Here is a 25,410-nt window from a genome sequence, read left to right as displayed (position 1 = left end):
AGTCTTGTCGCTTTGGTGGAGTTCAATCCCTTCGCCTGCGAGCTAGGATTGAACCCTTATCACCTCACGGGTTTGCTTAGCCTCTTACCAATGCGGCTCAATTGGTAAGGCGAAGCTCCGTGGTGATGGGTTCGAATCCTAACTGCGGCAGATGAACTCCTGCGATTACTATGAATCACTGCCAGCCTGGCTTTCTGAAACATGAGCTCGAGGATGTGACTAATAAAGCGCTTTTTATTATCACACCGGCTTAGTGGGCTGACTCAAGCCCCTCTATGGGTGGCCATCTTGCGGCGTGCCCCTCTGAAGGCGATGCAACTCAAATCGATCTTGTCACTTTGGTGGAGTTCAATCCCTTCACCCTGCAGAGCTAGGATTCGAACCCATATCACCTCACGGGTTTGCTTCGCCTCTTACCAATTGAGATGCAAAGAGGCGAAGCAAACCCGTGAGGTGATATGGGTTCGAATCCTAGCTCTGCAGGGCGAAGGGATTGAACTCCACCAAAGTGGACAGTACCGATTTGAGTTGCATCGCCTCTAGATCTGCGCTCTTTCACCTTGAGCAAAACTGCCAGAAGGCACTTGGTGACAAGTTGTGCACAAACCTCTAATGACTCTCTCCTGGTCTGGACTCAGTGTTTCCTTCCCTTTTCCTGAGTCTTTGGTAACTGAGAAACACAATTTGAAGTGTTTCAGTACTAAATTAAATTGTCTCTAACGATAATGTTTGATAAGTAATTCACTGAAGGCTATTATTTGCTCAATCACCTAATATACCGACCCTCTATGCATTTTAGGTAAATTAGGTTTTAGTGTCATTAATATATCACATTCGATAGGGTTTTAGGGTTGGTACGTTTTACCAAATTCATTTCCTTGTTTAGTGCATTTTAATGCAACTTGCTGGATTCCGGGATACTAGTTTGACCTAGTCGGACGACCTAGTTCCCTCAATTTTCGGGTTTCGGTCAAAACTACAAACATGTAGATCTATGTCTTATTGCACGCGGGGCAAAATTTTAGGTCATTCTGAGTTAAGTAGACCAAGTTATGGTCATTATACTATTGCTGGTCAAATGGCATCAAATTAGGTCAATTTTAGGTCAATTTGGTCAACTTTGGTTCGGCCAGTTTTTGGACCTGAACTTGTGCAAGCTGTTTGACTTGCTTATGGTCATTTCTGGGCTTTGGTGTCTTCATAATACTTGTAGGTATGGGTCTTAACTATTCATGGTTAAAATTTCAGGTCAATTGGACCTGTTTTGAGTGAGTTATGGCCTAAACACTAACTGCTGCCCAATTGGTCAGTTTTCATGTTTCAATTGCACTTAATCCGAATTGGTCATTTTTCATGTCACCTTGCAAGCAGAATTTTGGTATGCTTTCTCAATGAAAGTTGGCACATTTTGTGCCTAGTTTCACCTCCAATTGGTCTCATACCAATTGAAGTTGCACATTTAAAGTTATAGGTTAAAATGCATGCTGCCCTTAATTACCTTGCTTAAACATACATCAATGACACATTTACCTTACTATATGTTCACTTCCCTTACCAATTCTGTTTTGGTACATTACCAAAACCATATACCACTTCACTTTAAAGTCACTTTGGGCAGATTACACACATCCTCAATACACCAAATAAACTCAAATTTACAAAGTCTAAGTACAATCACATATACACCTAAACATTTCTCATTCTTACATACACTTTACAAAATCAATCTATATACATATCCATCAATCCTTAAAGTCAATATTCTGCTAATACCCTCATGAACACATACATTTATCCAAGAGTCCCAAGGCTGCCGAAAATGTTCCTCAATACCAAAGTGTCCTACAATTCATCAATTTCCATTCCAAGTGCAAAATCACCATATACATATGGAATAATTTACTAGGATATTAAATCCCCTAATCAACATCATTTCTCATCAAATATATGTACAAATATTTCATTAGATACATAACTCCATGGCTGTCCAAAATGAACACATCAATAACTTCTCAAACTTGAAAATTTTTTTCACAAATCCAACACCCATAACATGTACACAAAGTTTAATAAAGAAATCTTCAAAAATGTAAACTCACCTATGTTTAGGACTTGTTAAACCTTCACCACACTTCTTGACTTTAGTATCAAACTCTTCCTTATGATGTGTAGACAATCTTTAATGAAGAAATCTAAGTGATTGGAGTTGAAATGGAGGAGTGGATCAAGCTTGAAGGCCAAACGGCAATGGAGGATTCACCCTTTTCATTTCGGCATGGATGAGGGAAATTGGAGAAGATGAAGTTTCAGGTTGGATAATAGATGTACACCTGCCCAATTTAGCTCTTAGTTTATTCCTTTAGTGGCCCACTCACTCAATTAATCATATAATATGTTAAATGTGTTATTTACACCATTTTCACTCCACTTTTGGCTATTTACTTTAGGTACCACCAAATTAATTTTTCATTTTATTTTCTAAGTATAATATTATTTATTTTTAATGGAAATTTAGGTCAAAAGACAATTCGAGATGTCAAATGACCATAATGCCCCTGTTCGGGTTGCATTCCCGATTTTTCGGTAACACCGGGTTTTGTCTGTTTTTCGATTTCTCACTTTTCTTTGTACTAATTATTTAATTTTTCTTTGATCTTTCTAATGAGATTTATTCTTCAATAAGGGTCTATTTAAGTCCAAAAAATTTTTCCAGGGTTCCCCGCAGTCCAGGGCTAGTCAACGGTCCACGCCGTGACTTCCCGGTGCAGTCCCCCATCGCTAGGGTTCTCGGCTCACTTAACTTGGTTACATTTCTTTGCTATTATTTTTCCTTTTTTTTTCTTGTATTTTCTTTTCTTGTATTTCACTATTTTATGTCTCCTCACTCATAACGAAGTGTAGTTCTAGGCATCCTAGCTGTCCGGACAACACTGGTCACCGGAACAGTAGAACGCACTACCGAACTTAGGGGTGTTACAACATGTACAAGATATATACTAAATGATATGCTCTAGGGCATACTACTAACAATCTCCCACTTGCACTAGAGACATTCATTACAATATCTTAGACCCATCTTCTCAAGATGTAGGTCTAGCTGAGTCTGTGACATAGGCTTAGTGAATGGATCAGCTGGATTTTCAGCTGATGCTATTTTCTTCATGGCTACATCGCCTCGTCCAACTATTTCTCTGATAATGTGATAGCGCCTTTCTATACGTTTAGATTTCTAGTGAGACCTTGGTTCCTTAGCTTGTATGACTGCTCCATTATTGTCACAGTGTAGTGGAACTGCTGACTCAATGGAAGGAACTACTGTAAGTTCTATCATGAACTTCTTTATCCAAACAACTTCCTTTGCAGCATTTGATGCAGCAATATACTCAGCCTCGGTAGTGGAATCTGCAGTCGTGCTTTGTTTGGAACTCTTCCAACTGATTGCACCTCTATTACAAATGAACACATATCAAGAGGTAGACTTTCTATCATCGATATCTGATTGGAAATCAGGATCAGTATAACCATCCAATTGCAAGTCTCTACCTCCATAGATCAAGAATCAATCCTTGGTTCTTCTCAAGTACTTAAGGATATTCTTGACGGCTATCAACCTGGATTGGATTGATACCTGCTAGTCAAACTAACAGCATATGTGATATCCGGCCTAGTACACAACATTGCATACATTAAACTTCCAATAGCCGAAGCATATGGAATCCTAGCCATCTTATCTCTTTCTTCAGGTGTTTTTGGAGACATCTCTTTAAAAAGATGGATACCATGTCTCACTGGTAACAATCCTCTCTTGGAATCAAGCATGTTAAACCTCTTTAACACCTTTTCGAAGTATAGACTTTGGGATAAACCAATTATTCTTTTCGCTCTATCTCTATAGATGTGAATCCCAAGAATATAGGTTGCCTCCCCTAACTCTTTCATGGAGAATGTATTTGAGAACCGTACCTTTACAGTTGTCAACATACCTGTTTTGTGACACCCCTTACCCGTCTACTGTATATCCGAGTAAGCTATGTCACACGGTGTACCGGAACACTCTATTTTATCTTAATTAATTTTTATCATAATTTTGAACATAATTTGTGAAATATAATCTATTTAAGTCATTTGTTGAAATTTTAATTTATTTGAGGTTCCAAAAATTTTATAGAAAATCCGGCAGAGTACCGGCTAAAAATGGAGAAAACAGTTCTTCAGAACCTGTGAAAAACACTTCCAATAATCATATTCAATCTTCTCAAACTCCAATATCAAAATCTCAACATTTTTCAATTTCATTTCTCAATCATTCATCTCATGTGATAATCATGTATAAATCACAGATAAACATTCACTTTTCCATTCACAAACACAATTCTCATTATTTACATGAACATCAAAATACATTTCATAAGTTCAATTACATATGAGAAAATAAAAATTAGTTACAAAATATCAAAATGAAACCTAGTGTCCTACCAATGCACTGAAGATGGTGAGGTGACACAGACACTATGCAGAGCTGCAGGATGGACTCACCCAGTCTGTGGTCTACTGGGCTCTCGATCAGTATCTCCAGAACCTACGCGTGGCAAAAGCAACGCGCTAAGCAATAATGCTTAGTGGTGCAATAATAAAATAAAAGGAATAGCAGAAAATAAATATGTATTGAATATATCGATGTTTTACTGGTTTTGTACTTGTTATAATCATTTATTTTGTTAACTTTATCCACTTTCATTCTTTTGGTTGCCCAAGTAACCTATCTTTGGATGATTGGATGGATAAGCGGGTAACCGCATCGGGTATCTAGTACCTCGGGCCGTCACACCATCGGTCACATATGCATCTCCCGGTGTGCAACAGAACAGCTAATAAGCTATAATGACCATAGGCACAAGGCCAACTATCAACACAATGTCAGAATGGCCAAAAGCCATAAAATCACAAAATGGCATAATGCCATGTGCAGTACTGCTAGCTGAACCCTATTGGCATGCCAAACTATCCAAACCAATCTTGTTAGGTATACTAGGGCATTTGATACTTTTGAATTCTTCAATTTTTGAATTTCAAGTTTTGGTGTCACTATTCACTTCACTAGTCAACAAAAATGTTGACTTTTGCATAGAAAATAGGTACATTGGTTTTAACACTCCCAATGTACCACATTTTGCATTTAAAACTTGTTGGAATTAATCACCAATACCATTCCTAAGCTTAAAACTAAGGGAGCAGAATTTTCAGTTTTTGTACCCTAAATTTACTGTTCCATTAGTTACTGTTGCAATGGGAATTTGAGAAAGTGATAAACATGAAAGTTGTTCCTTATTTTGTCTAGTTGAATTTCTTTTTTTGAATCACTTCATTTGGAGTTTTGTAGCTCCAGTTATGGTCCAAAAACCATAGCTGGTCGGATTGAAAAATTGCAGAACTGACCATATCTACGGTCTGAATGAAGTGATTACAACTGCCTTGTTGGATAGGTTCTGGTCATAATTTGGGGTAGGTTTCTTCATGAAAGTTGTTTTTCTATATCTTAACTTGTTGCTGTAAAAATTTCAGGTCAATTGGGCATTCTACAATGAGTTATGGCCAAATGAACAATTACTGTTCATTTGGTCATTCTGCAGAATCTGGTTGCAGGACATCCGGATTGGGGCCAGTTTTTGGTCCACTTGCTTTGGTCTCTTGGGCATGGTTTCTTCACCAAAATTGTGCCATTATGTGTCTAGTTTCATGTCCAATTAGCCAAACACTAATTGAACCTACACAGGCAAAGTTATGGCTGTCCAAACAGGCTAGACTCACAGCCACACCTGCTGCTCTCACTAGGCAGCATACCAAATCAGTTTGTAATGCTATAATTCACTCCAAATTATGGTCAACTTACCTCAAATGGTCAGTAATTGACCATTAAAATGTTCATTCACCATTACATAAGTAAAACCCTAATTTCTCTCAAAACCCTAATTCCTAATTTCTTCAATCTTACATTATACATACAACTAAGGTTTTTAATTCACTTATACACATCAAGGGACACCCCTAGATTTTAATTCCATTCAAAGCCATCAAACTCAAGAAAGTTCATGGCTGTCAAAAATTTGAAGAAACTCTAATATGTATAATTTGTTTCAAATTTTACAATTCCTTAACTTAATTTGATGTTCTAACAAGAATTAAAAGGAGTGAGAGAGAAAATATGGCACTAACCTCACTTGAGAGCTTTTCAAGAGCTCTAATTCTTCACCTTTTCTCTTTCTTTTTGCTGCCTAAGGGTTATTCAAGGTGTAAGGATGAGTTTTAGTGAAAGGAGTGGGAGGGTTTATGGTGAAATGAAGAGGAAAATGGAGATTTGGTTGAGAATCAATGGAGGTTTGGCTATGGAATTTGAAAGCTACGGGTGAGTTTTGTGAAGGTGATGGCTACTTGATTTTTATGAGGTTTTGCTATATTCTTATCCATATTTTATTAGTTAATTTAAGTGTTGATTAAATGTGATTGGTGGGTAAGTGTTTAATGACATCATATGATGTCATAATTGGTATTTTCTTCCTTTTTTTTTTTCTTCTCTTCTCTACTCATTTTCAATTCAATTTTTACCAATATTTATTCATATTTTAGATCATAATAATTATTTACTTAACTGGACAAGTCAGCCAAAAATTGCCTCTGAAGGCGAAATGACCAAAATGCCCTCCGTTTGGCTTAACGGGTCAAAATTGTCTGTACCGATTGAAAAATTTTTCTAAATATTTTCTTGGCATTCTAATGCCATAGGAACCTCAATGACCCTTCTCTGGAGTCCCAAAAATTATTTTATGAATTTTTCCCCGGGTTTAGGGCTCCTAGTTGCGAGAACCGCAACTTCCCTCTAGGTTACCCATCGCTTGGGCACCGGCTCATTTAACTTGGTTGTATTTTATTTCTAAAATTTTTTACTAAATTTTTCTTATTAATATTTGAGTTAATTATGGTTCCTCACTTTAGTTTAAACATTTTTCCGAACGTTCTAGCTGTCCGAACCGACACCGGTCACCAGAACAGTAGAATGTACGGAGTTGCTACCGGGAGGGTGTTACAACTCTTCCCCTCTAATTTAAATTTCGTCCTCGAAATTTACCTGATGCAAACAGTTGAGGGAACTATTGCCTCATCGTCTCTTCACTTTCCCAAGTTGCCTCCTCGGTGTTATGGTGCCTCCAAAGCACTTTCACCAGTGGAATCTGCTTATTTCTCAACTCTTTTACTTCCTGAGCCAGGATCCGTAGAGGTTCTTCTTCATATGTCAAATCCGGTTGTATTTCAATTTCTTCCCTGGAGATGACATGTGAAGGATCTGAGCGGTATCTTCTGAGCATGGACATGTGGAACACATTGTGGATCTTGTCCAGTTCTGGTGGGAAAGCTAGCCTATAGGCCACTGGACCCACACGTTCCATGACTTCATATGGGCCAATGAACCTAGGGCTTAACTTACCTTTTCTTCCAAACCTCAATACCTTCTTCCACGGTGACACCTTGAGGAACACTTTGTCACCAACCGCATATTCTATTTCTTTTCTCTTCAGGTCGGCATAAGATTTACATGTCTCGAGGCAACCTTGATTAGCTTTGATTAGTTTCACTTTCTCTTGATCTGTTTCACCAAGTTTGGGCCTACGGTTTGTCTTCGCCAATTCAGTCCAAAGACTGCTGAGTTCTACATTTTCTCCCATACGATTGCTTCATATGGGGCAATTTGGATGCTAGCTTGGTAGCTATTGTTGTATGCAAATTACGCGGTGGGAGGTATTTATCCCAACTTCCTCAAATTCAATGACACAACTCCTCAAAGATATCCTCAAGGACACGGCATATATTTCATGTTATTATTATCATTTTAATTCAATATTTGTATCAATTCCATTGGTTTCAATTGTTTACAGGATTACTCTTTACAGTTGCCCATCCGTCGAGGATGGAAAGTCATCTTGAAGTGGAGTTGTGTACCCAAGGACTCATGCAACTTCTTCCAAAATCTTGATGTAAACCTTGGGTCTCGATCGATATGATGGAAAGTGGAATTCCATGCGATCTAACTATCTCAGCGATATACAATTCGCTAACTTCTCCGGTGAGTAGTCGGTCTAATCGCGAGAAAGTGTGCTGACTTAGTTAATCTATCTACTATCACCCATACTGCATCATGTTTCTTCTGGGTGAGAGGTAGACCACTTACAAAATCCATGGTAACCCGATCCCATTTCCATTCAGGTATGCGTATAGGCTGTAGCAAACCGATGGAACTTGATGTTCTGCCTTGACTTGCTGACATGTCAAACATTTAGTCACATAGTCAGCTATGTCTTTCTTCATACCGGGCCACCAATACTGAAGCTTCAGATCATGATACATCTTTGTACTTCACGGTGCATAGCATAAACACCGGTATGTGCCTCTTTCGAATCATCGGCTTTCAATTCCCCATTATCTGGTACACATACTCTTCCTTTGTAGTAGAGACACCCATCTGCTTTCACCTCATAGTCAGTTGCTTTTCCCTCAGAGATTTTGCTCATAATAGCCATTAGCTTCTCATCTACTTTTTGCCCATCTAAAATCTGCTGTAACAGGTTTGGCCTCACTTGCAACTCAGCCAAAATAGCTCCATCTCGAACCAAAGATAGATGGGCATTCAATGATCTCAAAGCTGTGACGAATTTTCTACTCAAAGCATCAGCAACTACATTTGCTTTCCCAGGATGGTAGTCAATTACAAAATCATAGTCCTTCAGGAACTCAATCCATCGTCTCTGTCTAAGGTTGAGCTCCTTCTGGGTTGGCAAGTGTTTCAGGCTTTTGTGGTCCGTGTAAATGTAGCACTTTTCACCATACAAGTAATGTCTCCATATCTTCAATGGGAAGATAATTGCTGCAAGCTCTAGATCATGGGTAGGGTAATTCTGTTCATGTGGCCTTAGCTGCCTGGAAGCATAAGCGACCACCTTTCCCTCTTGCATCAATACACACCCTAACCCATTATGTGAGGCATCACTATAGACCACAAAGTCTTTTCCTGACACTGGCTGTATTAACACTGGTGCCTCTGTCAACATAGCCTTTAACTTCTCAAAACTAGTCTGACACTTGTCATTCCAGTCAAATCTGACATTCTTGTGTAACAACTTGGTCATTGGAGCGGCTATTAAGGAAAATCCCTTCACAAATCTTCTGTAATAACCAGCTAGCCCCAAGAAGCTTCTGACCTCAGTTGTATTCCTGGGAGGCTTCCATTCCATCACTGCTTCTATTTTCTTGGGATGCACTCTAATCCCATTAGCTGACACTATGTGTCCAAGGAATGCAATCTCATTCAACCAAAAGTCACACTTGGACAACTTAGCATACAGCTTCTTTTCTCTCAGGGTTTGCAGAACAATCCTCAAATGTTCAGCATGCTCTTCCCTGGTCTTGGAATACACCAAAATATCATCAATAAAGACCACTACGAACCGATCTAAGTGTGGATGGAAGATACGGTTCATAAGGTCCATGAATGCTGCTGGTGCATTTGTTAGGCAAAAGGGCATCACCAGAAACTCATAATGCCCATACCGGGTCCTGAATGCAGTCTTTGGCACATCTACATCCTTCACCCTCAACTGATGATACCCTGATCTGAGATCAATCTTGGAAAATACTCCTGCTCCCTTTAACTGATCAAACAGATCATCAATTCTAGGCAACGGATATTTGTTCTTCACAGTCACTTTATTCAACTGCCGGTAATCGATACATAGCCTCAAAGTCCCATCCTTCTTCTTTACAAACAGCACTGGAGCTCCGCACGGTGACACACTGGGGCGTATGAACCCCTTATCAAGCAACTCTTGCAACTGAGTTTTTAACTCCCTCAATTCAGTGGGTGCCATCCTATAAGGAGCAATAGAAATGGATGCTGTACCCGGCAGTGTCTCAATAGCAAATTCGACTTCCCTTTCTGGTGGCAAACCAGGCAATTCTTTAGGAAATACATCTGGGAAGTCTCTTACTATGGGTATGTCACACAGATCTGGCTTAGCCTGCCTAGTATCCACCACATGTGCTAGGTAGGCTTCACAGCCTTTTCTCATCATTCTTCTTGCAACTGTGGCTGAGATGACATTGGACAAGAAATCTGTCCTTTCCCCCATAACTGTGATCTCATTACCCTCAGAAGTTTTCAGAGAAATTCTCTTCAATTTGCAATTAACTATTGCCTGATGACGTGACAACAAATCCATTCCCAAAATCACGTCAAACTTGTGGAAGGGTAACTCAATTAGATCTGCCAAGAATTCATACCCTTGAATCCTTAACGGGCAACACTTGTACACTTTATTCACCACTACACTGTGGCCCAATGGATTAGTGACCAGAATGTCTTGGTCACTCTCCCCTACTAGTATCCCCCTTTCTACGGGTAGGTTGATGCAGATGTATGAATGAGTGGATCCTGGATCCACCAATGCATGCACAGATGTATTGTAGAGGGAGAACGTACCCCTGATGACGTCTGGGGCATCTTGCTCCTCCTGAGCTCTCATGGCATAAGCTCGCGGGTGGTGCATTATCGAGCCTCTCTCGCTCGGCTCATGCAGGCCTCTGTGATGGTCCCACTGCGTCAGATTTGCCAGATTTCCTACCCCTTTGTGGTGCAGGAGCAGGTCTGTCTGCTTGTGTTGGAGCAGTGGTAGTAGTTCTGCGTGGACAGTTCTTCAATTGATGCTCTGTTGACCCACACCTTAAGCAGGCACCAGTCACTCTCCAACACTCCCCCTTATGCCATTTCAAATAATGTGTACACGCAGAAGATGCTGGGGCTGGTCCCCTGAACCCCATCCCTGGAGAGCTACCCACTGATAGTGTGGACTGACCTCTCCTAGGGGTAAACTGTGGCCTGGGCCCCTGAGACTGACCCTGACCTTATGGTCGACTGAACTCGTGCGGTGGACCCTTGAACTTCTTCCCAAATGCAGGAGATGAACTAGACCGACACGGGCCCTCTTCTGTCTCTTCTCAGTCCGCTCACTTATTCTAACCTTTTCAACCTTTATTGCAGCTTCCACTAACTTGGTGAAGTCTGTGATTCCCAAGGCAGTGATCATGATCTTTATGTTGTCATTTAGTCCCTCTTCAAATCTCTTACAGCTTTCAGCCTCATTAGGGACTATCTCCCTTCCGTAGCGGCTCAATCTGATGAATTCCTTTTCATACTTACCACCGACATGCCTCTCGCCTCGATTAATAAACTCTCTTCTTCTCTCTTCCAGGTATACACTACCCACATATTTCTTCTTAAATTCAGAGAGAAAGAAGTCCCAAGTTACTATTTCTGACTGTACTTCACTGGACACAGTATCCCACCATTCATATGCATCATCTTGCAACAGAGATATGGCAGCTTCTAAGTTTTGCTCTGGAGTGCAGTGGAGTTATTTTAAAACTATGCCTGTTCTGTTCAACCAATTTTCGGCTGCAACAGAATCATCTTCTCTCTTGCCAAACAAATCCACTGCTCCAAACATTCTCAATTTTTCCAGGTGTGATTTTGGTTGTGGAGGTGGTGGTGGTGGTGGCATTACCCCAGCCATTTGTTTGAAGAATTCTGCCATTTGCTGAAACATGGCCTGTGAAGGTTGAGCAGGCTCTGCTTGAGCTGGCGGAGCAGGTTCTCCCATACCCCCAGTCTCAGCTGCTGCAGGTGGAGCATGACTCTCCACTTCCTCCTCAACTGCTCTCTGTGATGTAGGGTCCATATCCTATTCAAAATAAGAAAGACAAACAGATCTGCATTAGTGTCACCTCGACTCTTACAAATGCAATGCATGGTATGGACTCAATCTAGGCCAAGAAACGCCTAAACTGTGCTCTGATACCACTAAATGTGACACCCCTTACCCGTCTACTGTATATTCGAGTAAGCTATGTCACACGGTGTACCGAAACACTCTATTTTATCTTAATTAATTTTCATCATAATTTTGAACATAATTTGTGAAATATAATCTATTTAAGTCATTTGTTGAAATTTTAATTTATTTGAGGTTCCGAAAATTTTATAGAAAATCCGGCAGAGTACCGGCTAAAAATGGAGAAAATAGTTCTTCGAAACCTATAAAAAACACTTCCAATAATCATATTCAATCATCTCAAACTCCAATATCAAAATCTCAACATTTTTCAATTTCATTTCTCAATCATTCATCTCATGTGATAATCATGTATAAATCACAGATAAACATTCACTTTTCCATTCACAAACACAATTCTCATTATTTACATGAACATCAAAATACATTTCATAAGTTCAATTACATATGAGAAAATAAAAATTAATTACAAAATATCAAAACGAAACCTAGTGTCCTACCAATGCACTGAAGATGGTGAGGTGACACGGACACTATGCAGAGCTGCAGGATGGACTCACCCAGTCTGTGGTCTACTGGGCTCTCGATCAGTATATGCAGAACCTACGCGTGGCAAAAGCAACGCGCTAAGCAATAATGCTTAGTGATGCAATAATAAAATAAAAGGAATAGCAGAAAATAAATATGTATTGAATGTATCGATGTTTTACTGATTTTGTACTTGTTATAATCATTTGTTTTGTTAACTTTATCCACTTTCATTCTTTTGGTTGCCCAAGTAACCTATACTGGATGACTGGACTGGATAAACGGGTAAACTGGCACTATGTATCTAGTACCTTGGGCCGTCACACCATCGGTCACATATGCATCTCCCGGTGTGCAACAGAACAGCTAATAAGCTATAATGACCATAGGCACAAGGCCAAATATCAACACAAAGTCAGAATGGCCAAAAGCCATGAAATAACAAAATGGCATTATGCCATGTGCAGTACTGCTAGCTGAACCCTATTGGCATGCCAAACTATCCAAACCAATCTTGTTAGGTATACTAGGGCATTTGATACTTTTGAATTCTTCAATTTTTGAATTTCAAGTTTTGGTGTCACTATTCACTTCACTAGTCAACAAAAATGTTGACTTTTGCATAGAAAATAGGTACATTGGTTTTAACACTCCCAATGTACCACATTTTGCATTTAAAACTTGTTGGAATTAATCACCAATACCATTCCTAAGCTTAAAACTAAGGGAGCAGAATTTTTAGTTTTTGTACCCTAAATTTACTGTTCCATTAGTTACTGTTGCAATGGGAATTTGAGAAAGTGATAAACATGAAAGTTGTTCCTTATTTTGTCTAGTTGAATTTCTTTTTTTGAATCACTTCATTTGGAGTTTTGTAGCTCCAGTTATGGTCCAAAAACCATAGCTGGTCGGATTGAAAAATTGCAGAACTGACCATATCTACAGTGCAGTGAACAGTGATTACAACTGCCTTGTTGGATAGGTTCTGGTCATAATTTGGGGTAGGTTTCTTCATGAAAGTTGTTTTTCTATATCTTAACTTGTTGCTGTAAAAATTTCAGGTCAATTGGGCATTCTACAATGAGTTATGGCCAAATGAACAATTACTGTTCATTTGGTCATTCTGCAGAATCTAGTTGCAGGACATCCGGATTGGGGCCAGTTTTTGGTCCACTTGCTTTGGTCTCTTGGGCATGGTTTCTTCACCAAAATTGTGCCATTATGTGTCTAGTTTCATGTCCAATTAGCCAAACACTAATTGAACCTACACAGCCAAAGTTATGGCTGTCCAAACAGGCTAGACTCACAGCCACACCTGCTGCTCTCACTAGGCAGCATACCAAATCAGTTTGTAATGCTATAATTCACTCCAAATTATGGTCAACTTACCTCAAATGGTCAGTAATTGACCATTAAAATATTCATTCACCATTACATAAGTAAAACCCTAATTTCTCTCAATACCCTAATTCCTAATTTCTTCAATCTTACATTATACATACAACTAAGGTTTTTAATTCACTTATACACATCAAGGGACACCCCTAGATTTTAATTCCATTCAAAGCCATCAAACTCAAGAAATTTCATGGCTGTCAAAAATTTGAAGAAACTCTAATATGTATAATTTGTTTCAAATTTTACAATTCCTTAACTTAATTTGATGTTCTAACAAGAATTAAAAGGAGTGAGAGAGAAAATATGGCACTAACCTCACTTGAGAGCTTTTCAAGAGCTCTAATTCTTCACCTTTTCTCTTTCTTTTTTCTGCCTAAGGGTTATTCAAGGTGTAAGGATGAGTTTTAGTGAAAGGAGTGGGAGGGTTTATGGTGAAATGAAGAGGAAAATGGAGCTTTGGTTGAGAATCAATGGAGGTTTGGCTATGGAATTTGAGAGCTACGGGTGAGTTTTGTGAAGGTGATGGCTGCTAGATTTTTATGAGGTTTTTCTGTATTCTTATCCATATTTTATTAGTTAATTTAAGTGCTGATTAAATGTGATTGGTGGGTAAGTGTTTAATGACATCATATGATGTCATAATTGGTATTTTCTTCCTTTTTTTTTTCCTTCTCTTCTCTACTCATTTCCAATTCAATTTTTACCAATATTTATTCATATTTTAGATCATAATAATTATTTACTTAACTGGACAAGTCGGCCAAAAATTGCCTCTGAAGGCGAAATGACCAAAATGCCCTCCGTTTGGCTTAACGGATCAAAATTGTCTGTACCGATTGAAAAATTTTTCTAAATATTTTCTTGGCATTCTAATGCCATAGGAACCTCAATGACCCTTTTCTGGAGTCCCAAAAATTTTTTTATGAATTTTTCCCCGGGTCTAGGGCTCCTAGTTGCGAGAACTGCAACTTCCCTCTGGGTTACCCATCGCTTGGGCACCGGCTCATTTAACTTGGTTGTATTTTATTTCTAAAATTTTTTACTAAATTTTTCTTATTAATATTTGAGTTAATTATGGTTCCTCACTTTAGTTTAAATATTTTTCCGAACGTTCTAGCTGTCCGGACCGACACCGGTCACCGGAACAGTAGAATGTACGGAGTTGCTACCGGGAGGGTGTTACATGTTTCATTACCCATCAACAGTATGTCATCCACATATAAGACAGGGAAAGTGATAGCACTGTCACTAACATTCTTATATACACATGGCTCATCCTCATTTTTGATAAAACCAAAGGATTTAATGGCTTCATCAAAATGAATGTTCCAACTCCTCGAAGCTTGCTTTAACCCATAAATGGATCGCTTTAGCTTGCATACCTTGGAACCATCTTGTGATTCAAAACCCCTAGGTTATTCCATGAAAATGTTTTCTTCAATGTACCCATTGACAAAACCTGTTTTGACATCCATCTGCCAAATCTCATAATCATAGTATGCAGCTATTGCTAATGGAATCGTAATTGATTTAAACATGGCAACAGGTGAGAAAGTCTCCTCATAGTCGATTCCTTGCCTTTGGCGAAACCCTTTCGCTACTAGCCTTGCCCTATAGGTCTCTACTTTTCCATCATAAACAATTTTCTTCTTGAAAACCCATTTGTTCCCTATAGGTACAATACCTTCAGGTGGGTCAACAAGATCCCAAACTTGATTCTTATACGTGGAATCAATTTTAGATTTCATAGCATCAATCCATTTTGAACAGTCTATATCTGATATAGCTTCTTCATAGGTAAGTGGATCATCTCCATGATCTTTTTCTTCATAAGTAGACAACTCTTATTCTTCTTCATGAAGGAAACCATATCTCATTGGTGGGTGAGATACCCTGGTTGTTCTACGAGGAACAGCTGTAGATGTTTCATCAATGGGTGTAGGTTGACTAGATGGATCTATATCCATTTGATCTGTTGGTTGGTCATAATTCTCTAATTCCAACTCTATTTTCCTTCCTTTGCCTCCTTCTTGAACAAACTGTTGTTCAAGAAATGTGGCATCTCTACTCACCACAACCTTTTGTGATGTAGGCAAATAAAAATAATATCCAAAACTATCTTTTGGGTATCCAACAAATCGACCCTTTTCTGATCTGGTTTCCAATATATCAGTGTTCAGCTTTTTGATATAAGCTGGACAACCCCAAATCTTAACATGCTTAAGACTTAGTTTTCTTCCATGCCATATCTCATAAGGTGTGGAAGAAACTAATTTTGATGGAATCCTATTCAGAATATACAAAGATGATTCTAATGCAAATCCCCAAAAGGAGATTGGCATATCTGTATAGCTCATCATACTACGTACCATATCCAATAGGGTACGATTTCTCCTTTTAGATACACCATTCAGTTGTGGCGTTCTTGGAGGAGTCAGCTGGGAAACAATGCCATACTCTCTCAAGTATTCATCAAATTCAGTACTCAAATATTCACCTCCACGATCTGATCGAAGAGCTTTAATACTCTTTCCTGTTTGATTTTCTACTTTAGATTTAAATTCTTTGAACTTTTCAAAAGATTCATGTTTGTATTTCATCAAGTACAAATACCCAAACCTTGATTTATTATCAGTAAAGGTAATAAAGTAATGAAGACCGCCTCTAGCCATTTCCTTAAATGGACCACATATATCACTATGTATTAGCTCCAAAATATTTTCAACCCTTAGCCCTTGTCTAACAAAGGGTGATCTAGTCATTTTGCCTTGAAGGCAAGATTCATAAGTTGGAGTAGGCTCAAAGCCTAATGAGGATAGAATCCTCATTTTCTCCAGTTTTGCAATCCTATCTTCTGCAATATGACATAACCTTAAGTGCCAAATATATTTTGAACTTGAGTTAGTTTTCACCATGGCATTGCATTCTTTTAGATTGCTATACTCTGGGCAGTTCCTTTTCTAGTGCCTATCCTTCTGCATTCCTCGAATAGACCAATATATCATCGATAAATACCACAACAAACTGGTCGAGGTATGGTCTGAAGATAGTGTTCATCAGATCCACAAAAGCAGCCGGAGCATTAGTTAACCCGAATGGCATGACCAAGAACTCATAATGGCCATAGCGGGTTCTGAAGGCAGTTTTAGGAATACTCTGTTCTTGTACTTTCAGCTGATAATAACCTGATTTCAGGTCAATTTTGGAGAACACAGCTGCACCCCTCAACTGATCAAACAAGTCATCAATGCGGGGCAATGGATATCTATTCTTTATTGTCACCTTATTTAACTGCCGATAATCAATACACAAGCGGAGAGTGCCATCTTTCTTCTTTACAAACAACACTGGCGCTCCCCAAGGTGACACACTAGGGCGGATAAAGCCCTTGTCAAGTAATTCTTGCAACTGCACTTTTAACTCTTTCAATTCTGCAGGTGCCATTCTATATGGCGTTATGGAGATTGGGTCCACACCAGGCATAACATCAATCTCAAACTGCACCTCTCTTTCTGGAGGTAATCCTAGCAATTCATCAGGAAATACATCCGGAAAGTCACATACCATAGGGATGTCCCTCAGTGCTGGACTCCCCACTTGGGTGTCTATCACATGTGCCAAGTATGCTTCACACACCTTTATGATCATCCTTCTGGCTAATGCAGTTGAAATGATGTTTAATGGCAGTAAATGCCTCTCCCCATGTATTACCACATTACCGTACAAAGGGAGACCAAAAGTGATTGTCTTCAGTCTACAGTCAATCATAACATGATCCCTGGCTAACCAATCCATGCCCAAAATAATATCATACTCTCTAAAGGGCATTTCAATCAAGTATGACAGGAAAATATGTCCTTGGATCACCAAAGGACAGTCTCTATAAATTCTGTTGACCCAGACCTCTTGTCCTAACGGACTAGTTACTAGCACTTCAAAATCTATTTGCACACATGGAACAACAAGTGAACTAACTATGCTAGTACTAACATATGAATGGGTTGAACCCGGATCAAACAACACAAATACTTCTTGATCAGAGATAGAGAATGTACCAGCTACCACATCAGAAGTCTCAGCCTCTTCTCACTGTCTCATTGTGTAGATTCTGGTTGAAGCACTTCCTTGTCCTAACTGACCAACTGTGCCCTGACTGCCTGAAGTAATGCCTCAACCTCTACCTCTTCCTCTGCCAACTATTGTGAACCTCTGAGAGCAGGACTCTGAATAGATCCCTCGGCAGTAGTAGGAGCTGGACTATATCTCAGAGCACTAGTACAGTCTTTAGCTAAATGGCCCTTGCCACCATAGTTAAAGCAGGCTCCAGTGGCCCAGTAGCACTCGCCCCATGAATCTTGCCACAAGTCTCACAGGGGCGGGCAGAATGTGAACCCCTGCTCGACTGCTGACCAGACTTAGGGGGTCTGTAACGGCCCGGCCCACTAGTGATATTGTCCGCTCTGGGCCGAAGCCCTCACGGTTTTAAAACGCGTCACTAGGGGTTACGAACCACCAACTTATAAACCCAGCATCTCTCCCGTGTTTTGCCGATGTGGGATTTGCCTAGGGTGTTACAATCCACCCCCCTTATGGGACTCAGTGTCCTCGCTGAGGTTTGCCCCACCATCGCTCAAGGTTGCACGCTGAGCGCTCTGATACCTCAAATGTAATGGCCCGGCCCACTAGTGATATTGTCCGCTCTGGGCCGAAGCCCTCACTGTTTTGAAACGCGTCACTAGGGGTTACGAACCACCAACTTATAAACCCAGCATCTCTCCCGTGTTTTGCCGATGTGGGATTTGCCTAGGGTGTTACAATCCACCCCCCTTATGGGACTCAGCGTCCTCGCTGAGGTTTGCCCCACCATCGCTCAAGGTTGAACGCGGAGCAGCTCTGATAGCACAAATGTAATGGCCCAGCCCACTAGTGATATTGTCCGCTCTGGGCCGAAGCCCTCACGGTTTTAAAACGCGTCACTAGGGGTTACGAACCACCAACTTATAAACCCAGCATCTCTCCCGTGTTTTGCCGATGTGGGATTTGCCTAGGGTGTTACAATCCACCCCCCTTATGGGACTCAGCGTCCTCGCTGAGGTTTGCCCCACCATCGCTCAAGGTTGCACGCGGAGCGCTCTGATACCACAAATGTAACGGCCCGGCCCACTAGTGATATTGTCCGCTCTGGGCCGAAGCCCTCACGGTTTTAAAACGCGTCACTAGGGGTTACAAACCACCAACTTATAAACCCAGCATCTCTCCCGTGTTTTGTCGATGTGGGATTTGCCTAGGGTGTTATTGTAACGATCAGGAACCAGCCACTAGAGGAATTGTCCGCTTTGGCCATAAGCCTCACGGTTTTGTCCCATAGGTGGAATGGAGAACATCCCAGGAGGTCAACCATCCTAGGATTTCTCTCAAACGAGCACGTTTAACCCTGGAGTTCTTCCAACTCTCCAGGCCATTCCACCAAAAAGCGCCTCTAGTGATTAGTTCCCCCATCTTATATATCATTACTTTTGAGCCCAAGACTATCTCCGTGCTTTGCCGATGTGGGATTTGTCTAAGGGACCTTTCTCCCCCCCTTTCGGGACTTAGCGTCCTCGCTGAGGTTTGCCCCACCATCACCCAAGAGGACACGCAAGCGGTTCTGATACCAATTGTAACGATCGGGAACCAGCCACTAGAGGAATTGTCCGCTTTGGCCATAAGCCTCACGGTTTTGTCCCATAGGTGGAATGGAGAACTTCCCAGGAGGTCACCCATCCTAGGATTTCTCTCAAACGAGCACGTTTAACCCTGAAGTTCTTCCAACTCTCCAGGCCATTCCACCAAAAGGCGCCTCTAGTGATTAGTTCCCCCATCTTATATATCATTACTTTTGAGCCCAAGACCATCTCCGTGCTTTGCCGATGTGGGATTTGCCTAAGGGACCTTTCTCGGGGACATCCGATAAAATTGGAACGATACAGAGAAGATTAGCATGGCCCCTGCGCAAGGATGACACGCACAAATCGAGAAATGGTCCAAATTTTTTCAAATGTAATGGCCCGGCCCACTAGTGATATTGTTCGCTCTGGGCCGAAGCCCTCACGATTTTAAACGCATCACTAGGAGTTACGAACCATCAACTTATAAACCCAGCATCTCTCCCGTGTTTTGTCGATGTGGGATATGCCTAGGGTGTTACAATCCACCCCCCTTATGGGACTCAGCGTCCTCGCTGAGGTTTGCCCCACCATCGCTTAAGGTTGCACACGGAGCAGCTCTGATACCACAAATGTAATGGCCCGGCCCACTAGTGATATTGTCCGCTCTAGGCCGAAGCCCTCACGGTTTTGAAACGCGTCACTAGAAGTTACGAACCATCAACTTATAAACCCAGCATCTCTCCCGTGTTTTCTCGATGTGGGATTTGCCTAGGGTGTTACAATTGATACCACAAATGTAATGGCCCGGCCCACTAGTGATATTGTCCGCTTTGGGCCGAAGCCCTCACGGTTTTGAAACGCGTCACTAGGGGTTACGAACCACCAACTTATAAACCCAGCATCTCTCCCGTGTTTTTTGCCGATGTGGGATTTTCCTAGGGTGTTACACAAACATCTTATCAAAGTAGGAGACCTAGACCCAGGCCTATACCCAGAAGAGGTCAACCAGAGACAACAGTAGTGAGTGCACCAAGACTAGCAAGAAAATGTGGCCATTGTAACAAGTAGCATAAAGGTGAATATAGAGGATTAACTGGAGCCTATTATAGATGTGCCCCATGGACCATCGTCTGAAAAATTATCCTAAGGGGAATTTACCATGGACCCAGATAGAGGTTGTGGAAGGACCAAGTGCAATAGTAACACCACTTACAAATGTCACCCAAGCCGGAGAGGAGCAAGATGCTCCAGATGTGAATTTTAGGTAAAGTATCCTTCCTTATGATATGCCTAAGAGTATGATGATAGATTCGAAAAGAATAAATAATACCATATATATAAAAGGAGTAGACAGAGGAAGCAATAGAAAGGAAAAGGAATTATCTCAGATACCTAAATCCGATAAATTTCAAGGATGAAATTTTTGTTAGAGGGGAAGAATTGTAACACCCCCACTTTAGATACTCCGTACGTTCTACTGTTCTGGTGACCAATGTCTGTCCGGACAGCCAGAATGTCTGGAACTATAATTAGACTAGAGTGAGGAGTCATAAATAATTCAATTAAGTGTAAGAAAAATTAAGAAAAAATTTTAGAAATGAAATACAACAAAGTTAAATGAGCCGGTGCATTGGTGACGGGTGACCCTAATGGGAAGTTGTTATCTTCACAGCTAGTAGCCCTAAACCCGAGGGAAATTCAGTCAAATTGGGACTCCAGAGAAGAGTCATTGAGGTTTTGATGGCACTAGAATGCCATGCAAATGCTTATAAAAATTTTTAAATTAGTATAGACAATTTTAGTCTGTTAAGCAAAACGGAGGGCATTTTGGTTATTTTGCCTTTAGAGACGATTTTTGACCAATGTGTCCAATTAAGTAAATAAATTATATGACATGAAATATGAATAAAAATTGATGAAAATTAAATTAAAAATGAGTAAAAAAAATAAAAAGAAAATGAAAGAAAACTTAAATTTTAACATCATAATAACGTCATTAAAAACTCTCCACCCAATCACAACTTGACAAACTAATTAAAAGGGATAAAAACTAAATAAAAGAGAAAAATTGCAAAAAGAAATTTGCACTTTGTCTTTAACCTAGCCAAACCAAACCAAGGGAGGGAGAGAGAGAGAGAGAGAGAGAGAGAGAGAAAATCACCATTGATGCTCACCCATTAGCTTGTCAAACCTTGAATTTCTACCATAAAATCACCTACTCACTTCACTAAATTTGATCCTCACACCTTAGAACACCGTTAGATAGCAATTTCAAGGAGAAATAAAAGATTTAACAAGCTCAAGTTTGGTTATAAAAGAGGTTAGTACCTATACATACTTCCCTCTCTTTTTAACCTTTGTTAGGAAGTCAAATTAAATGAGAATTTGTTGTAAAATTGAACAAAACATTTATATTGAAGTAAGTATGAAAATCGGCAGCCATGGGGGAAGGATGAGATTTTTTTATTTGTATGAATTGAATTGTTTGGACAGCCATGGAGTTGTATAATTGATGATTTATTTTTACATTTATTTGATGGGAAATTATGTTGAGTAGGGTGATTAATGTCCTAGTAAGTTAATTCCAAGTATATATGTGGTGATTGTGCAATTGGGATGGAAGTTGATGAATTGTGGGACACTTTGGTATTGTGGAGCATTTCGGCAGCTTTGGGACTCCTTAATGAATGTTTGAATTCATGGAGATATTGGATAAATTGTGATATTGAGGATTGATGAATATGTATGTAAATTGGTTGTGTAAAGTGTATGTAAGAATTAGAAATGTTTATGTGTATATGTGGTTGTATTTGGACTTTGTGAATTAGAGTTTTATTTGGTGTATTGAGGATGTTTGTATTCTGCCCAAAATGATTTTTATGTGAAGTGGTAAATGGTTTTGGTAATGTACCAAAACAGAATGGGGTTGAGAGGTGAATTTGTAGCAAGGTAAATGTGTAATGAATAGATGTTTAAGCAATGTAATTAAGGGCAGTGTGCATTTTAACCTATAAAACTAAATGTGTAACTCCAATGGGTATGAGACCAATTGGAGGTGAAACTAGGCACAAAATGTGCCAACTTTCATTGAGAAAGCATACCAAAATTCTGCTTGCAAGGTAGCATGAAAAATGACCAAATCGGATTAAGTGCAAATGAGGCCTGAAAATTGACCAATTGGGCAGCAATTAGTGTTTAGGCCATAACTCACTCACAATAGGTCCAATTGACCTGAAATTTTAACCATGAATAGCTAAGACCCATACCTACAAGTCTCATGAAGACACCAAAGCCCAGAAATGACTATAAGCAAGTCAAACAGCTTGCACAATTCGGGTCCAAAAACTGACCGAACCAAAGTTGACCAAAATTGACCTAAAATGACCAAATTTGATGCCATTTGATCAGCAATAGTAAAATGACCATAACTTGGTCTACATAACTTAGAATGACCTAAAATTTTGCCCCGCGTTCCATAAGACATAGATCTACAAGTTTGTAGTTTTGACCAAAACCCGAAAACCGAGAGAACTAGGTCTTCCGGCTAGGTCAAACTAGTATACCGAAATCCAGCAAGTTGCAATAAAATGCACTAAACAAGGAAATGAAATTGGTAACGTGTACCAACCCTAAAACACTATCGAATGTGATATATTAGTGACACTAAAACCTAATTTACCTAGAACGCATCGAGGGTCGGTATATTAGGTGATTAAGCAAATAATAGCTTTTAGTGAATTACTTATCGAACATTATCGTTAGAGACAATTTAATTTAGTACTGAAACACTTCAAATTGTGTTTTTCAGTTACCAAAGACTCAGGAAAAGGGAAAGAAACACTGAGTCCAGACCAGGAGACAGTCATCAGAGGTTTGTGCATAATAAGTAATTCTTTTGAATTTTTCAATTGGAATAAATTATGATTATTTGTATTGTTTTAAATTGTGTTTGTGCATAATAAGTAATTCTTTTGAATTTTTTAATTGAAATAAATTATGATTATTTATATGTTGTTATTTTAAATTGTATTTGTGCACAATAATTTTGACTTCTCATTTTCTACTTAAAAATTTAATTGAACATTATAGTTTTAAATTGTGTCCGTGCACAATACTTTTATATTCACTGCTTTTACTAGCAAATTTATTTGGAGAAATGAGTTATGAATAATTTTTTATTGCTTTGGTTTTGGGAATATTATTTGGAAATTATTGTGTTGCCAACTTTGCAAATGGAAATTTTGAGATAAAATGTGATTTATGGTTTGTATGAAATATTGTGATTTGAAATTGTTTTGATTCACACTTGGCATGACACTGTTACTATGTTCCTCCTCCATTTATGGGGTGAGTGTGATATATTCCTCCCTCTTTGACTTATCAGTCTGGGGTGAGTGTGATTATGTTCCTCCCTCTTTGACTTGCCAGTCTGAGGTGAGTGTGGATGAGTACTCATTATTCAACTAGCTTCCTCCCTCACTGATTTCGATTATTGGGGTGAGTGTGTCTTGTCGTGGTGTACAACACGGCATGTGTGGAAAAATTGTGTCATGGCCTAAATTGTGTTATCGATTGGCAACATTGTATTATTCAGTTATTTGATCAAATTGTGTTATTGATTGGCTTAACTGTGTTACTCAGTTATTTGATCAAATTTGTGTTAGGTGAATTTTGTAAATTGTGAAATGAAATTGTGAATCATTTGATTTGTGAACTGCCAATAAAAGATTTATATATCGCATTTCAAATTGTTATTGTGCACCACTGAGTAAATTTTACTCAGTGATAGCTTTTCATTCTTTATCGCAGTGAAACGGTAGTGAGAGCAGACTAGGCTGCTAGTACTACATTGAGAGATCATCGGGTATATTGAGTATACCATATTCTGCATTTTATATTGTAATGTATGTTCACTGTATGTATATAGTGTTCTTGGTTTTGAGCAGTTGTAAATTAAAATTGTACATTAAAGTTGTAAAGTAAATTATGAGTTATTTTGACTTGTAAAAATTGTATTATATTTCTTTTATCTCAGTCTTTGAAAAATCACTATCGATTTGAGCTGAAATATGTTGTGTTGAGAAATATGTTGGAGTTGAGATTTGGAAATATATTGAAGTGCTTTCTGAGTTTTACAAGAACTGTTTTATCCAAAATATAGATGGCACTCTGCAAAAATTTTTCTGAAATTCCAAATAATTCAAATGTGTTAGTTCTATCACTTGATTCAAAAGGTTTTTAACACTGTAAATAGTGCCCACCTTGTAAAAGAAGTAAGAAAAGTTTTAAAATTCCTTGTAGTGTATTTAATGGGTTATCGATGAAGCGGAGTTGGTAATTCATTAGGTATACTACGGGATCATTTGATGCCTTACAGAGGGGTAGGGTGTGACATGTTTTAGTGGTATCAGAGCAAAGTTTTTAAATTCTGTTTTCACCTGTTATTTGAATATTCTTTCTTCATAGTACAACAGCTCAATATCATTGTTTGATACATACAGTACATTACATTATAAATATGCACTAACGGGAGGAAATCTCCTTGTGTTATTTATTTACGAGGTCTAAGATCCTCGCATTGACTATGGAAGAGGGTGATCGTTCAGTCGATCAATCTATAGAGGCTGAGGTGCAAGGGATGCTGACCCTACATAATGTCGATGGTTTGACACCGGCCCCATGATACCACGATTCCTGCTCGATTCGCTCGTGAGATGGCTGCAATGTTCCAACAAATGGTCGGTAATGTGCCTACTCAAGCCCCAATACTGAGACACGATGGTACAACCACGATCTTACGCTAGACAATATGACAAATTGATGAAATATGGGGCTACAGAGTTCAAGGGGACAGTAGATCCTTTAGAGGCAGAACAGTGGTTAGAAAGGATGGATAGGGTATTCAAGAAACTGCACTACACAGAGGAGCTCAGATTTGAATA

General features: G+C 39.4%; 1 non-coding gene across 1 annotated transcript; it reads left to right on the top strand.

Annotated features, from left to right (window-relative positions):
• The first annotated feature begins 19,748 nt into the window (after positions 1 to 19,748).
• On the top strand, positions 19,749 to 19,853 carry LOC131182577 (U6 spliceosomal RNA). Its single transcript, XR_009150841.1, has one exon. It is a non-coding gene; the product is annotated as a U6 spliceosomal RNA (small nuclear RNA).
• The last annotated feature ends 5,557 nt before the right edge of the window (positions 19,854 to 25,410 follow it).

Source organism: Hevea brasiliensis, chromosome 8, assembly GCF_030052815.1.
Source record: "Hevea brasiliensis isolate MT/VB/25A 57/8 chromosome 8, ASM3005281v1, whole genome shotgun sequence".
In the NCBI taxonomy this organism is placed as follows: domain Eukaryota; kingdom Viridiplantae; phylum Streptophyta; class Magnoliopsida; order Malpighiales; family Euphorbiaceae; genus Hevea; species Hevea brasiliensis.
This window is presented reverse-complemented; position numbering and strand designations above follow the sequence as displayed.